This window comes from Schistocerca nitens, chromosome 10, assembly GCF_023898315.1.
Source record: "Schistocerca nitens isolate TAMUIC-IGC-003100 chromosome 10, iqSchNite1.1, whole genome shotgun sequence".
Taxonomy (NCBI): domain Eukaryota; kingdom Metazoa; phylum Arthropoda; class Insecta; order Orthoptera; family Acrididae; genus Schistocerca; species Schistocerca nitens.
In genome coordinates this window covers 105,726,966-105,742,899 of record NC_064623.1, presented here as the reverse complement: position 1 = coordinate 105,742,899, position 15,934 = coordinate 105,726,966, and the positions used below count along the sequence as shown (strand labels likewise).

Here is a 15,934-nt window from a genome sequence, read left to right as displayed (position 1 = left end):
TGACCTTGATGTCACTCAGTTGGTACTTGGTTTTGGCTCGCTTTGCGACTGTTTCCGCAATGACGTGTGGCTGCTGATTCTGGTTGGTTACAGTTCGGTTTTGCCTCGCACGCAAATCGAGTGGGGTTTTTGTTACTGTTAGTTTGTCTGGTGTTCTGTACTGTGACTCCTTTGTTAAGATTTTCGGGTTTGTGGACTGGGAGGAAAATCTAGTAGTGGTTTCTTTCTCGTTCCGGGCGCTCTAAAAACAGTATTCTGGGGACGTAGTGCAGACCACCGGTTCCGGCATTGGCGTATTGTTCCATCGTTGAATTTGATGTATTGGACGTCAGGTAGCTTCAGCAAGATTATCGTTAGTTATTCTTTAGACCGCCGCTAGTCTGAGTTACCACCTTGTGGAGTGAAAGCAACTCTTGGCTGCCTATGTCATCGCTCGCGAGAGTGCTTGTTGCCGGACCTTTTCAGAGGTCGATTCCTGGAGCACCATCTGTGACTGGTCCTTGTCTTTTATTATTGTATTATTTGTTACCATACCTTGAAATGCCTACATTGAAGGTTATGTATGTCTACTTAATAGTTCTGGTCGCCTTCTGGTATCAATCTACCAGTGTAAGGGTTGCGTTACAAGATTACCATTATCTTATTTCACCCATTTGGTGGTCACTTGCTTGTTTATTTTAGTTAACCTTTGCTTGCATTTGCTGTTTTACAGCAGGTTGCTAATTTTTTTATACATAATTGGCGTTCCTGGCGTGTAATACCTTCAGCCATGATTGTGCTCATTTGCTTTGAAAAAATAATTCGCTATTTGTATTTTAGCACTAAGCCCTTAAACCTTATTTACTGCCATTTCTGGCGTTTGATACCTTCTGCTGTGTTTGTGGCCACTTGCTTTTCAATATTTCAATACCTGTAAGTTGTAATTGCAGCGAGATCTTAAACATTCTTAATTTATTGCCATTATTGGGGTGTAAGGCCTTCAGCCATGATCACACTGGCTTGTTTTTTTTAAACATGGTCTGTATTTTATGGTGATTTACTAAACTGCAACGCACTGAAAACACTGTTATTTACACTGTTGTTTATTCCTTCACTAACAACGTGTGGTATCTTTTTATTTTATTGTTGAGTCTGGAATTACTGTTTTGAAAATAAATGTGTGTAACTGTAAAAGGCAACCAATAGTAACTCATTACGGCCCCATCCACAATCTTAACCGAATCCTGCCTTCCCTTGACTACCAGGTTTCAGATCCGTTCCAACATAGGCAACTCTCTGTTAGTACCATTCCACTTTCTTCCTCCTCCATTGAGCAGGTAATGTACTTATCATGAATTTTGCGCATTTGCACAAACCATCAAGTACCTGTCTCACCAATGTTGGCCTACATCGACAGCTAGCAGCACTGTATAAGTTAAGAGAATGGCTGAGATTGACGTACCTTCAAGACAAAGTTCTATAATTGAATTCCCTACTGCAGAAGGTGAAACGCCGAGTCACATTCAACAAAAGCTGAAAAAGGCGTGACACATCATCACCGTTATACGGTAAGTTCGACGCTGTAGAGAAGCTGATGGACTAAACACAGCTGGGTGAGGCAACGCAGGCCCCAGCGATCGGCCAGCGACTTGCAGCTGGGACCAACGAGATGTACAGGCCCTGCAACGAACTTCTGACGTCACAATAGTGGGTTTGACCGGCACACGTCGGGAACGCTCGGCTCCGTCTAGGGCGCATGGGAAATCAATATTTAACTGAAAAGGTACCCACTAAATAATTACTTGGCTCCTGGCGCTCTTAAGACCTACAGTGTCACTTGCTCTGACATATGCACCACTGATCATCTTTCTATGTGAGCCTTGACTTACAACGTGTCGGCCATATCATCCGTGACGACTTCCTGGTAGAAACACGTCAATTGTCTCCCGACTTATCGCACAGTAAAGGCCATGTGATGATCATTATTGCAATACTGAGCTACTTCAAGGTTTGTGCACGCAAGATACCATAAATGTTGACCGATCAGGACAAAGAGGAAAGGAAAACATTTACATGCAAGCTGTTGCACCATCAGACATCCATTTGTACGAGTCATTCAAAGAACACCATCACTTGTAGATCTGAAGCCACAGCAATTTTCTCAATTCCAGTGGCTGACCAAACTGGACCACGATTTCACCTGTACAGCTATGCGTGCTCCCGTTTAGAGGGGGAGAAAAAATGGACGAAGATGGTGATTAGGGTACAGAGTGACAAATTAAATGAGAATCTTGTAGCTGTTACCATATGTATAGGGTAATTACTGTCATTGTAAATTCAAAACTATAAAACAAAAAGAAAACGAAATAGGTGTCATTATATTCTGACTGATCCTTGTGTTATTTCTACATCTCCATGGATACTCTGCAAATCACATTTAAGTGCCTGGCAGAGGGTCCATCGAACCACCTTCACAAATCTCGTGTAGCGTGCGGAAAAAACGAACACCTATATCTTTCCGTACGAGCCCTGAATTTCCTTATTTTATCGTGGTGATCGTTCCTCCCTATGTAGGTCGGTGTCATCAAAATATTTTCGCATTCAAAGGAGAAAGTTGGTGATTGGAATTTTGTGAGAAGATACCATCGCAACGAAAAACGCCTTTGTTTCAATGATGTCCAGTCCAAATCCTGTATCATTTCTGTGACACTCTCTCCCATATTTCGCGATAATACAAAACGTGCTGCCTTTCTTTGAACTTTTTCGCTGTACTCCGTCAGTCCTATCTGGAAAGGATCCCACACCACGCAGCAGTATTCTAAAAGAGTACCTCTGACACAGTACACAATCTTCTCCAGAAATGCAAAATTAAATTTGTGGATGATTTCGGAGTGTACTGGGTGCGAATCTATGGACCACATTCAATAAGTAGTGAAACAAAATAATTTCTTTTTCGTACAATTCCAGTTGCTAAAATGCGATATTTGCTGTGGGATATCGTGGAATATTCCCGCTTCAGGTCCTACAGATTCCAGAAGTTCGGACAGGTAGCTACGATATACGTACCCTTCGAAATGGCGTCTGTAACGGAGGTGAGTTCTAAGCAGACAGCTGTCGTTGAGTTTCTTTGGCAGAAAACCAGTGCATTGGAGATATTCGTAAATGCTTGCGTTATTAGTGCAACAGAATATTTAGGTGTGATGAAGTGAATTTTCTAATGTATTTCCTAAGTTATTAATTAAATACTTGTTTTTCCTTACACTACTTCAAGGTGCTATGAAAAGCTGAGCACGGGTGCATTGCCTGTACCTGTGACAGTGTATCAACATGGCCATCATGGATCAGATGAATGTATACTCATATAACATGTTCCTAAACCAACAATTCAAGAGTTTTTTTTTTTTGGTCATCAATCTACTGACTGGTTTGATGCGGCCCACCACGAATTCCTTTCCTGTGCTAACCTCTTCATCTCAGAGTAGCACTTGCAACCTACGTCCTCAATTATTTGCTTGACGTATTCCAATATCTGTCTTCCTCTACAGTTTTTGCCCTCTACAGCTCCCTCTAGTACCATGGAAGTCATTCCCTCATGTCATAGCAGATGTCCTATCATCCTGTCCCTTCTCCTTATCAGTGTTTTCCACATATTCCTTTCCTCTCCGATTCTGCGTAGAACCTCCTCATTCCTTACCTTATCAGTCCACCTAATTTTCAACATTCGTCTATAGCACCACATCTCAAATGCTTCGATTCTCTTCTGTTCCGGTTTTCCCAAAGTCCATGTTTCACTACCATACAATGCTGTACTCCAGACGTACATCCTCAGAAATTTCTTCCTCAAATTAAGGCCGGTATTTGATATTAGTAGACTTCTCTTGGCCAGAAATGCCTTTTTTGCCATGCCGAGTCTGCTTTTGATGTCCTCCTTGCTCCGTCCGTCATTGTCGAACGCTTTTTCCAGGTCGACAAATCCTATGAAAGTGTCTTGATTTTTCTTTAGCCTTGCTTCCATTATTAGCCGTAACGTCAGAATTGCCTCTCTCGTCCCTTTACTTTTCCTAAAGCCAAACTGATCGTCACGTAGCGCATTCTCAATTTTCTTTTCCATTCTTCTGTATATTATTCTAGTAAGCAGCTTCGATGCATGAGCTGTTAAGCTGATTGTGCGATAATTCTCGCACTTGTCAGCTCTTGCCGTCTTCGGAATTGTGTGGATGATGCTTTTCCGAAAGTCAGATGGTATATCGCCAGACTCATATATTCTACACACCAACGTGAATAGTCGTTTTGTTGCCACTTCCCCCAATGATTTTAGAAATTCTGATGGAATGTTGTCTATCCCTTCTGCCTTATTTGACCGTAAGTCCTCCAAAGCTCTTTTAAATTCCGATTCTAATACTGGATTCCCTATCTCTTCTAAATCGACTCCTGTTTCTTCTTCTATCACATCAGACAAATCTTCACCCTCATAGAGGCTTTCAATGTATTCTTTCCACCTATGTGCTCTCTCCTCTGCAATTAACAGTGGAATTCCCGTTGCACTCTTAATGTTACCACCGTTGCTTTTAATGTCACCAAAGGTTGTTTTGACTTTCCTGTATGCTGAGTCTGTCCTTCCGACAATCATATCTTTTTCGATGTCCTCACATTTTTCCTGCAGCCATTTCGTCTTAGCTTCCCTGCACTTCCTATTTATTTCATTCTTCAGCGACTAGTATTTCTGTATTCCTGATTCTCCCGGAACATGTTTATACTTCCTCCTTTCATCAATCAAGTATTTCTTCTGTTACCCATGGTTTCTTCGCAGCTACCTTCTTTGTACCTATGTTTTCCTTCCCAACTTCTATGATGGCCCTTTTTAGAGATGTCCATTCCTCTTCAACTGTACTGCCTACTGCGCTATTCCTTATTGCTGTATCTATAGCGTTAGAGAACTTCAAACGTATCTCGTCATTCCTTAGTACTTCCGTATCCCACATCTTTGCGTATTGATTCTTCCTGACTAATGTCTTGATCTTCAGCCTACTCTTCATCACTACTATATTGTGATCTGAGTCTATATCTGCTCCTGGGTACGCCTTACAATCCAGTATCTGATTTCGGAATCTCTGTCTGAGCATGATGTAATCTAATTGAAATCCTCTCGTATCTCCCGGCCTTTTCCAAGTATACCTCCTCCTCTTGTGATTTTTGAACAGGGTATTCGCTATTACTAGCTGAAACTTGTTACAGAACTCAATTAGTCTTTCTCCTCTTTCTTTCCTGGTCCCAAGCCCATATTTTCCTGTAACCTTTTCTTCTACTCCTTCCCCTACAACTGCATTCCAGTCGCCCATGACTATTAGATTTTCGTCCCCCTTTACATACTGCATTACCCTTTCAATATCCTCATACACTTTCTCTATCTGTTCATCTTCAGCTTGCGACGTCGGCATGTCTACCTGAACTATCGTTGTCGGTGTTGGTCTGCTGCCGATTCTGTTTAGAACAACCCAGTCACTGAACTGTTCACAGTAACACACCCTCTGCCCTACCTTCCTATTCATAACGAATCCTACACCTGTTATACCATTTTCTGCTCCTGTTGATATTACCCGATACTCATCTGACCAGAAATCCTTGTCTTCCTTCCACTTCACTTCACTGACCCCTACTGTATCTAGATTGAGCCTTTGCATTTCCCTTTTCAGATTTTCTAGTTTCCCCACCACGTTCAAGCTTCTGACATTCCACGCCCCGACTCGTAGAACGTTATCCTTTCGTTGATTATTCAATCTTTTTCTCATGGTAACCTCCCCCTTGGCAGTCCCCTCCCGGAGATCCGAATGGGGGACTATTCCGGAATCTTTTGCCAATGGAGACATCATCATGACACTTCTTCAAATACAGGCAACATGTCCTGTGGATGCACGTTACTTGTCTTTAATGCAGTGGTTTCCATTGCCTTCTGCATCCTCATGTCGTTGATCATTGCTGATTCTCCCGCCTTTAGGGGCAATTTCCCACCCTTAGGACAAGAGAGTGCCCTGAACCTCTATCCGCCCTCTTTGACAAGGCCGTTGGCAGAATGAGGCTGACCTCTTATGCCGGAAGTCTTCGGCCACCAATGCTGAAGATCTATCAAAATTTAGGCAGTGGTGGGGATCGAACCCAGAACCGAAGACGTTTTGATTATGAATCAAAGCTGCTACCCCTAGACCACGGGTACTCCGTCCATTCAACACTAGGAAAACAAAAAAAAAAGTGTGCAGGGAGCAATAAAAATTGTTAACCGAAATAAAGTGGTTTCGAATGAAGCTACAAATCAATTTAAATAGGATATTCGCACATTTGAAGAGTTGATCTTCGTTTTAAAAGAGTCGTACATAAGAAAACTTTGACGCAGAACAAAAGAGCTTCCTCCGTAATTTCAATGCAGAAGAAGTCATGACGGCCAAAATGTTGACTGAAGGTGTCCATCTAAGCAATATCACCGAATTCGAAGCCAATGATGAAAGCTCAAAAAAATAAAAACCTTCAAGACCTGCCCAAGGACCCTCTGAGCTTATCAGAAGTCCATGGAGAGATGTTAACCAACGCAAAGAGGAGAAATCCAGAACTATATCTTCACCTGCAAAAATGGTCAGTGTGAACTTGCAGGGAAGCCACCACAGAAACTCATTCACAGAACAGAGGAACGGTATAGCAAGTTGTATGAGAAACATTGAACGGAAGCTGTTCTGTCATAAGCTGATGCCATCACACTGGTCGGCGTAGTGCGAAGATCGATAGTAGGTGCTGCATTAAGCGCGCCTATCATGAGAGAGGCGAAAGACACACCAACAAGCAACACGCCGCCAACGCCCTCTCAACAGTAAGTATTTAGGCCCACGCCATTTACCAGAGGGCCGCACTGACTCAATCAGGCTACGATAGTGCATAGTGACCAGATCCAGACTAGCAGCAAGACTTAAGTTTGGATAGCAAAATTCCCAATATTGTCTGCCACAGTGTACTGCAACACATGGACTCCGTTCCAGTTCAGCAGAAACTTAGAGATCATGTAATTAAACAACCATGTTAATCTACGTGTGCATTTGTGTCGCAGAAAGAGGTTACCGGCCACCCATAAGAACATCCTCTCCCTTGTTTCCTACAGTAAAAGACGCTACAGAAGGAATGGTCATGTGTAAAATGTGGATACATGCCAAGTGGTCAGAGGAAGGTAATAAAGTGAAGCAGTTAAATTGCAATGCCTGCAAATAGTGATGGAAATGTAAACTATGGGACATTTTGGTAAACTTAGACTAGTCATATACACTAACAGAAAAAAATTGAAAACACCATGAAGGAGTAGTGCGACGTAAACGACAGATAGTAGGCGTGTTTTTTCGTGTTAAGAATGATGTCTATCCCACTTTCTCGCCATTCGCGTAAGAGTGGCGTTAGTAGCACCATTATGAGAATATAAATCAGGTTTTCATTAAATATGTTGTGTTGGCAGAAGAGCCAGCACCGTGTTACGAGAGGAGGCCGAAATGCACGCATTTTAGCTCACGCAGGCCGGCGTGAGGAGGGAAGAACTATACTGGCGTGAGGTCTGGAACATGACAAGGAATGAGAATTCAGAAAGCGGACATAATTAGTTTGATACTTAACTTTAATCCATTAATGATGAACGTCGCTCTTGACGGTACATGATTCACAATATCAATAGTAACTGATTATGGCGGCTTGTTAGGTCGTAGCAAATGACGTAGCTGAAGGCTATGCTAAACAGTCGTCTCTGCAAATGAGAGCGTATGTAGTCAGTGAACCATCGCTAGCAAAGTCGGCTGTACAACTAGGGCGAGCGCTAGGGAGTCTCTCTAGACTAATCCTGCCGTGTGGCAGCGCTCGGTCTGCAATCACTGATAGTGGCGACACGCGGGTCCGACGTATACTAACGGACCGCGGCCGATTTAAAGGCTACCACCGAGCAAGTGTGGTGTCTGGCGGTGACATCACAAAATATATGCTGTAACGGCCATGTATGTTAGTTACCCTTGAGACTGGAAGTGGTGGCTTGATGGTAGTCAGGTATGCCTCAAAGGTGACACACTATTATTAACGCCTCACTGAGCTTAGATGAGGTCGTGTAATAGGACTACGAGACCCTGGATATTGCTTCTGCAACACTGCAGGCAGACTTGGCTAGAATGTAACCACTGTCATGATTGCTGGAGGCTGTGGACACGAGAATTGACGGTCGCAAGAGACACGTGTCACTTCCTAGAGGATCACCATCGTGTTCGGCGTATGGCTCTGCCGCATCGTATCTCATCTGCAGCAGCGATTTGAACAGCAGTTGGCACCGCAGTGTCACAACAAACTGTTACAAATCGGACACTTCAAGGACAGCTACGAGATGGTTGCCCTGTAGCTCGCATTCCACTGACAACAAACCACCACAGTTAGAGACTTCACTGTGTGAAGTGAGAGCTCATTGGAGATCAGGGTTGTGGTCTGTTGTGTTTTCTAATGAAAGCTGGTTCTGTCTCGTTTCCGTGATGGCCGTGTGTTGGCTAGAAGGAGACCATTTGAAAGCCTACAACCAACCTGACTCGCGTACTACACACATTGGACCTACATCTGGAACTATGTCTGGGGTGCGATTTCCCACGCACTCTGATCGGTAACTATTCGTCAGTCTGATCATCCGACCTATTTTTATGCCATTCATTAACAGCAACACACACGTGTTGTTGTTGTGGTCTTCAAAGACTGGTTTGATGCAGCTCTCCATGCTGCTCTATCCTGTGCAAGGCTCTTCATCTCCCAGTACCTACTGCAACCTACATCCTTCTGAATATGCTTAGTGTATTCATCTCTTGGTCTCCTTCTACGATTTTTACCCTACATGCTTCGCACGATACTAAATTGGTAACCCCCTGATGCCCCAGAACATGTCCTACCAACCAATCCCTTTTTTTAGTCAGGTTGAGCCACAAACTCCTCAGCAGTTCTATTCAGCACCTCCTCATTAGTCGCATGATCTACCAATCTAACCATGAGCATTCTTCTCTAGTACCACATTTCGAAACCTTCTGTTCTCTTCTTGTCTAAAGTATTTATCGTCCATATTTCACTTCCATACATGGCTACACTCTAAACCTACACTCGATGTTTCTTCTTCAGAAACTCTTTGCTTGCCACGGCCACTCTGCATTTCAAATCCTCCCTACTTCTACATTCATCAGTTATTTTGCTCCCCGAACAGCAAAACTCATCTACTACTTTAAGTGTCTCATTTACTAACCTAAATCCACTGTCCTCGTTTTGCTTTTGTTGGTGTTGATCTTATATTCTCCTTTCAAGATGCTGTCCATTACATTCAGCTGCTCTTCCAAATCCGTTGCTGTCTCTAACAGAATTACAATGTCATCAGAAAACCTTCATGAATTTTAATTCCTACTCCAAATTTCTTTTTCTTTCCTTTACTGTTTGCTGAATATACAGATTGAATAACACTGGGGATAGGCTACAACCCTGTCTTACTCCCTACTCGACCACTGCTTACTTTTCATGCCCCTCCACTCTTATAACTGCCATCTGGTTTCTGGATAAACTGTAAACAACCTTTCACTCCCTGTATTTTACTCCTGCCACCTTCAGAATTTGAAAAGAAGTATTGCAGTCAACATTGTCAAAAGCTTCCTCTAAATCTTCAAATGCTAGAAACGGAGGCTTGCCTTTCCTTAATCTATCTGCCAAGATAGGTCGTATTGCCTTGTGTGTTCCAACATTTCTACGGAATCCAAACCGAGCTTCCCCTAGGTCGACTTCCACCAGTTTTCCATTCATCTCTAAGGAATTCGTGTACTTTGCAGCCATGACTCATTAAACTAATAGTCCAGTAACTTTCACACCTGTCGACAATGGCTTCTTTAGGATTGGAATTACTGTATTTTTCTTGAAGTCAGAGGGTATTTCACATGTGTCATACATCTTGCTCACCAGCAGGTAGAATTTTGTCTCCCAAGGCTATCAGTAGTTCTAATGGAATGCTTTCTTCTCTCGGGTCCTTGTTTCGACTTAAGGTCTTTCAGTGCTCTGTCAAACTATTCACGCAGTATCATATTTCCCATTTCATCTTCATCTCTTCCTTCAATGATATTGTTCTCAGGTACATCGCCTTTGTGTAGACCCTCTATATGCTCCTTCCACCATTCTGCTTTCCCTTCTTAGCTTAGAACTGGCTTTCCATCTGAGCTCTTGACATTCATACAGGTGGTTTACTTTTCTCCAAAGGTGTCGTTACCTGTAGGCAGTATCTATTTTACCCCTATGATAAATGCCTCTACATCCTCACATTTGTCCTCCAGGCAACCTTGCTTAGCTATTTTGCACTTCCTGTCGATCTCATTTTTGCGATGTCTGTATTTCTTTTTTCGCCTGTTTCATTTACTGCATTTTATATTTTCTCCTTTCATGAATTAAATTGAATATCTCTTTTGTTACCCAAGGCTTTCTACTAGCTCTCGTCCTTTTACCTCCTTAATCCTCTGCTGCCTTCACTAGTTGAGCTCTCAAAGCTACCAATTCTTCTTCTGCTGTATTTATTTTCCCTGTATTTGTCAATCATTCGCTAACACTCTCTCTGTAACTCTCTACAACCTCTGGTTCTTTCAGTTTATCCAGGTCCCATCTCCTACCTTTTTTGTGGTTTCTTCAGTTTTAGTCTACAATTCGTAACCCATAAATTATGATCACAGTCCACGTCTGCCCTTGGATTTGTCTTACAATTAAAAAACTGGTTCCTAAACCTCTGTCTATAACCTATCAAATCTTCCAGAGTTCCAGGCCTCTTCCACATATACAACTTCCTTTTTGATCCTTAAATCAAGTGTTAGCGATGATTAAATTATGCTGTGTGCAAAATTTTACCAGACGCTACTTTTATTCCTTTCCTCAGGGCCATAAAACTACTACTATTTTTCCTTCCCTTTTTTTTCCTACTATCAAATTGCAGTCCTCCATCACAATTAAATTTTCGTCTCCCGTAACTATCTGAATAGTTTCTTTTAACACATCATACATTTCTTCAATCTTCCCATCATCTGTGGAGCTATTTAGCATATAAACTTATACTGCTGCGGCAGGCGGGGGCTTCGTGTCTTGGCTACAATAATGCGTTCACTATGGTGTTCTTAGTAGCTCAAATGTGTTCCTATCATTTTATTCACTATTAAACGTACTCCTGCATTACCCCTATTTGGCTCAAATGGCTCTTGAGCACTATGGGACTTAACATCTATGGTCATCAGTCCCCTAGAACTTAGAACTACTTAAACCTAACTAACCTAAGGACATCACACAACACCCAGCCATCACGAGGCAGAGAAAATCCCTGACCCCGCCGGGAATCGAACCCGGGAACCCGGGCGTGGGAAGCGAGAACGCTACCGCACGACCACGAGATGCGGGATTTACCCCTATTTGATTTGTATTTATATGCCTGTATTCACCTGACCAGAAGTCTTGTTCCTACTGTCACCGAACTTCACTAATTTCAACTATATCTAACATTAACCCATCTATATCCCTTTTTAAATTTTCTAACCTACCTGCCCGATTAAGTGATCTGACATTCCACGCTCCGATCCATTGAACGCTATTTTCCCTCCTGAGTAGTCCCCGCCCGGAGATCCGAATAGGTACTATTTTGCCTGCGGAATATTTTACACAAGAGGACGCCATCATCATTTAACCATACAGTAATGCTGCAAGCTCTCGGGAAAAATTACGGTTGTAGTTTCCCCTTGCTTTCAGCCGTTCGCAGTACCTGCACAGCAAGGCTGGTTTGATTGATGTTACTAGGCTAGCTCAGTCAATCATCCAGACTGTTACCCCTGCAACTACTGAATCGGCTGCTGCCCCTCTTTAGGAATCACACGTCTGTCTGGCTTCTGAACAGAAACCCCTACGTTGTGGTTGCACCTTCGGCACGGCTATCTGTATCAGTGAGGCACGCAAGCCTCCCCACCAACGGCAAGGTCCATGGTTAATTGGAAGAGGGGGGGGGCGGGGGTAAGGAGGGGGGGGGGGGGCTCTCGTGATACCTCCGTTGTAATCCATCACGCTCTACACAGTGTCGAAATATTACTTTGTCCGGTTCTATAAGCAGATCTGTCTCCAATGGAGCACGAGTCGTACATCATCGGATGACATCTCCAGCGTCATCCACGAGCAGAATTAAACATCCCTGTATTGAACGACCAAGTGCAACATGCAAGGAACTACAACATAATGCAAGCGGGTTTGCATGCTTTTATTTAAAATTCTGGCGGTTACACTGGTTTTAATATGCTAGAATTTCACATTTGCAGTGGCTTATTTAGTGCTTTAATCTTGCAGTCTTAATAGTCTAAAAATGCTACCTAACCAAATGTATTACAGAAATTTCATTACACTACATTAATTATTTTTTGATGTTCTGATTTTTTCCCGTCAGTGTAATTAACGTCAGGCACATTGTAAACCTAGTACTGTTGTTGCCAGGAAACTAGATTCCTAATTTGTACCAAATACAGCTGGCCGGGGTGGCCGAGCGGTTCTAGGCGCGACCTCTATGGTCGCAGGTTCGAATCCTGCCTGGGGCATGGATGTGTGTGATGTCCTTAGGTTAGTTAGGTTTAAGTAATTCTAAGTTCTAGGGGACTGAAGACCTCAGAAGTTAAGTCCCATAGTGCTCAGAGCCATTTGAACCATTTTGTACCAAATACAGATGCGAAAAATAAAAAATGGAGTTTTGCTGTGAATTATCGTTCTTTGAATCGGATGCTGTGTTTGAGGCTAGTATTGTTTAAACAGATATGTGTCCTCCTGTGTAGGATACAGTAAATAAAATCTCCATAGTGGTAGAATTTAGGGATCTCTTCCGTAGTTTTCGACTCCCCTTGGAAGTACCCCAAGCAGGGAAACAGTTGGACGAGCATCCGTCGAAACATGACGACATTCGAGCGCTGCTACCAGACACTGTGGCTGCGAGTTATTGAGCCCGGCCAACAGACCAACAGCTGCTACGCAGCGCGTGACGCAGCGCTGAGGACGTGCCCTCTCCACCCGCCAGATGCCGCGCGCTGCAGATGAACTTTTACACCGCAGGTCACGGCTGCTGGAAATATCGCCCCGCCGCGCTTCTTAATGAAACTTCTGCACCGCCGTAGTTCGTTCAAACTGATTCTCTCCGTGCCGGTCCGATGATATTGCGCCGGCTAGAAGAAAAATATGGGAGCTCTGAAAACGACGGTTGGCGCATGCGTCCCTGCGAAGCTGCTGTACGTCAGTGCAAAGTGAATGGTAACTGTCCTCCAGAGATACAAAATTGTGATACGGCCTGCTCTCTTATATAACACTCCACCGGTGTTCTGCCATTCGCTCTTTGAACGCAACATTGTTCACATTCATATGTCCTCTCTGTCTCAGATACTTTACCTCTTCTTCACACCCCAACAGCTCTTTACTAACGCGGAATACCAGTGTCTATTGGACATTATGTGCCACCTCTATTTCAACAAACCATTGTTCGTTCTTTAAGTTACGCCCTGTTATGCAGCTATGTCTATACCGACAAGGCACTGGTACACGCTCCAATTGCTGTCTCAACGAATCGAACTGACTCCGATTCCAAGACGTTGCACTGATGAAGGAATTACAACTGGAGCTTACTGAGGAAGTGACAGAGAACTGGTGTAGAATTTAGGATGAACATACACACATCAAAAAAGTTTTGCTTCACCTCGGTTCTGAGAGTTCCCGTACCCATACTACCGAGTAGCACGTCCTCTCGCATTGATTCGTGCCTGTATTTGTAGTGGCATACTGTCAGCATGCTTATCAAGGGACTGTTGGTACAGATTGTCCCACTCCTCAACGGTGATTTTGTGTAGATCTCCCAGAGGGGTTGGGTGGGTCACGTCGTCCATAAGCAGCCCATTTCAATTTGTCCCAGACGTATTCAATAGGAATGAAATGATAATTAAATGGACACCCTAGCTGCAAACAGGCGTTGATGTACTTCACTGGGGCCATGTTGAAAATGTGTGCCCCGACCGGGACTCGAACCCGGGATCTCCTGCTTACATGGCAGACGCTCTATCCATCTGAGCCACCGCGGGCACAGAGGATAGTGCGTCTGCAGGGACTTATCCCTTGCTCGCTCCCCGTGAGATCCACATTCCCAACATGTCCACACCACTACATTCGTAGTGCGCCTAATAGATGTTTGCCCATCATACTCATTACTCGTGGCAGATTAATCTACCAAGTCCCGTACGAGTTCGGGCATAGCGTGTGCGTTCGCACAAGAAGGTCAATGGCCGGGAAGCCATATTTTAACTATATATATGACGGTATTATCTGTTCCCGAAAGAACGAGTAATGAGTATGATGGGCAAACATCTATTAGGCGCACTACGAATGTAGTGGTGTGGACATGTTGGGAATGTGGATCTCATGGGGAGCGAGCAAGGGATAAGTCCCTGCAGACGCACTATCCTCTGTGCCCGCGGTGGTTCAGATGGATAGAGCGTCTGCCATGTAAGCAGGAGATCCCGGGTTCGAGTCCCGGTCGGGGCACACATTTTCAACATGGCCCCAATGAAGTACATCAACGCCTGTTTGCAGCTAGGGTGTCCATTTAATTATCATTTCATTTCTAGCAAAGCTGCATGGTCATCCACGGTAACTGTTCTTTCGGGAACAGATAATACCGTCATATATATAGTATTCAATAGGGTTCACGTCTGCAGAACATGCCAGTCATTCTAATAGATCGATGTCCTTATACTGAAGGAAGTCATTCACAAGACGTGCTCAAGGGCGCGAATTGTCGTACATGAAAATGAATGCCTCGCCAATATGCTGCTGATATGGTTGCACTATCGGTCGGAGGTTGGCGTTCACGTATCGTACAGCCATTACGGCGCGTTTCGTGACCACCAGCGGCGTACGTCTGCCGCACATAATGCCACCCCAAAACAGCAGGGACAGTAAGTTCATCCTGACCGGGTTGCCTCCAGACACGCCTCTGACGATTGTCTGGTTGAAGGCATACGCGACATTCATCGGTGAAGAGAAGGTGATGCCAATCGGTCCATACGGCATGATGTTAGGCCCATCTGTACCGTGCTGCCTGGACCTCGCCATGGACGTCAGGAGTGAAGTTGCGCATCGTGCAGCCTATTGCACACAGTTTGAGTCGCAACACAACGTCCTGTGGATGCACGAAAAGCATTATTCAACATGTTAGCGTTGCTGTCAGGGTTCCTCCAAGCCATAATCCGTAGGTAGCGGTCATCCATAGCAGTAGTAGCCCTTTGGGGGTCTGAGCGAGGCATGTCGTCGACAGTTCCTGTCTCTCTGTATCTCCTCCAAGTCCGATCAACATCGCTTTTGGTTCACTCTGAGACGCCTGGACACTTCCCTTGTTGAGAGACCTTCGTGGCACAAAGTAACAATGTGGACACGATCGAACAGCGCTATTGACCGTCTAGGCACGGATGGACTACAGACAAGACGAGCCGTGTACCTCTTTCCTGGTGGAATGACTGGAACTGATCGGCTGTTGGACCCCCACCGTCTTATAGGCGCTGCTCCTGCATGGTTGTTTACATCTTTGGGCGGGTTTCGTGACATCTCTGACAGTCAAAGGGACTGTGTCTGTGATACAATATCCACAATCAACGTCTGTCTTCAGGAGTTCTGAGAACTGGGGTGATGCAAAACGGTTTTTGGTGTGTGTAAAATCTCTTTTTGGGTATTTGGAAGATGCCTTTTTTCCCTTAACTTTTGGTATCTGAAAAGCATTGCAAATGTTAACCTTTATGGTGTGAGCCTCACAGCTGTGGCTGACATGAGTGTTATGATATGTGGAGAACAAATGACAACATTACACAAGGTTTTAATAAAAACCGTAACTTCGATAAGATAC

General features: G+C 44.1%; 1 non-coding gene across 1 annotated transcript; it reads right to left on the bottom strand.

The window, feature by feature from the left end:
* Positions 1–14,046: 14,046 nt before the first annotated feature.
* Positions 14,047–14,121, bottom strand: Trnat-ugu (transfer RNA threonine (anticodon UGU)). The gene has a single exon. It is a non-coding gene; the product is annotated as a tRNA-Thr (tRNA).
* Between the last annotated feature and the right edge of the window lie 1,813 nt (positions 14,122–15,934).